Genomic DNA, 2151 nt, shown 5'->3' with positions numbered 1-2151 from the left:
AAAGAAAACCCCAGTCTCACTGGCTGCTGCAGTGGCCTTGGGGCTTCTGGGGGCTTGTGGCAAAGCCCCCCGCTCTGCAGCACAGCACAGTGGGGGGCAGCAGGGATTGCCCCCTGCCCCCCGCCTGGCAGAAGACAATGTGTCCAAGGTTTTTTGCTTTATCTTGAAGGGCCGGTACCTGGGGTGGGGGGGCAGCCATGGGGGGTCTGGGAGAGAGGGCAGGGGTTGGGGGGCTCATGACAGAGCCCCCCACATGGCATGGGCCAGTGGGGAGCAGCACAGATCACCCCCTGCTGGGCAGCAGCCAGTGAGAGAGGGCTTTTTTTTTTTCCTGCTTTTTTTAAAGAGCCAGGAGCTAGGGCCTGCAGGGGCTGGAAGAGGGGCCAGGGGATGGGGCCTGCATGATTCGGAGATTTGGCAGCAGCAGCCATGTCAATTCAGGACAGTGATTCGAGTCACCAAAATGAATCACTGTCCCCCAAATCCAAAGTGAATACTAGCTGCTTCAACACAGGCCTACTGAATAGCTCTTGTCCTCTCACATGCCTTTAGGTGGGAAGGTCCATAGTTGTGGTCCTGCATAATATTTGCCACTATGAAAAATTCTCCAAATTTGAATGAATATCCAAAATGAAAAAAAAAAACAACACTGAAGCTTCAGGGTAAAATGGAGCATAAAGGTAAGGCTCGTAAATATAGGAGCAGAGCAAATACCTTTACCCGCCTCTGTTTCACTGAGTTTTCTTTTCCAAAGTTTTGCTTTCATGACTCTGCTAACCACTTTTCCCTTCTCTTAGAATTTGCTTTTCCTTGCATGTACCTTCCCACACAGCAATTTAGCCATAAAGTCATATCATTTTACAGAGAGATTACCGATAACCTGAAAAATGTAGCATCAGTGGTATATTTATATCATAGGACTAGGAGAAAAGTCAGACTTCAAGGTTTTGCAGCCTTGCCTCAGTTTTTCAGGTCCTGGCAGTTTCTCATCCTAATCAGCCCTGTGACTAACAGTAAACTGAAAGACTGCATAGTATGTATAAACTGTATGGTTTTATATGCATATATTCTAATAGTATACCCTCCATGAAGCATATTCAGGCAGCAATCAAGGGAGCCACAATGGGCACAAAAACAAATTTTAGAAAAGAATAACTAGTTTGGTTTAACTGTAGTCAAATCAGATTCAATCTAGCCACATTTTTAAGGCATATGAAAAGGTTTATTTAAGACAGATAATGGGAAAAATTACTACACGGCCTCCACTTTTGTGTACCTATTTTGCTATACCCAAGGCTGCCGTTCTAATGTGCAAACAAGACAGAATAATAGTACAGTAAAATTGCGCCTAACAAACATTGATATATTTACTTGAAACCATGTCCTTGAAGTGCATTACAAACTGGGCAAGTAGTCTCATCATTTTACAACTGAAGAAACTAAGGCACAAATTAGTTAAGTGACTTTTCTAATGCACAGAATGAGTCAGGGCAGAGTGGGCAAGATGAGTCAGGTCTCCAATTGCCAGGGCTAGTTCTACTAGTTCAAATGCATGCATAAAAACGAACAACCAGGCTGCATATCTTGCCCAATGGGTATTCAGAAAAAGAGTTGATCCCATTTTCTCAAGGTCTGGAAGCTGCAGCAGGAAGTTGGCAGATTGGGTTATAGCACAAGACTTATTTGTGGAACTCTAGAGTCAGATCGTAGGTCAAAAATGGAAATAAGCTTTGTTCTTACATAGCATGTATTGGATACTAACCACGACATAGTCTCTTCGCAACATAGAAAAATTGAGATTGGCAGAGCAAACCTTCAACAGAGTCATCTCCCATGTATAATTTAATGATATCCATTTTTTTGCCAACACAGAAATCTAAGATACATCAGATCACTAAGTCTATAAGCAAGAAGCAGGTCCCTGTGTGGCATTTTTGTGCACCCAAAATTCACTGTTATTCAAAAACTGTATATTGAACAGCTGACATCAGTCATGGTGTAGCAAGAAAGACTTGCTCCACCTAGTTGAACTCTTTAAAATGAACTTTAGCAATAAAAATGGGCCACCAGTTCTTCTTTTTCATGGAATGATTTACAAGGAGGTTGCCTTAGTTTACTCAGGAATTGCATCTGCTAAACATTTAATGCCGA

This window comes from Alligator sinensis, unplaced genomic scaffold (assembly GCF_000455745.1).
Source record: "Alligator sinensis unplaced genomic scaffold, ASM45574v1 scaffold876_1, whole genome shotgun sequence".
NCBI lineage: Eukaryota > Metazoa > Chordata > Crocodylia > Alligatoridae > Alligator > Alligator sinensis.
This window is presented reverse-complemented; position numbering follows the sequence as displayed.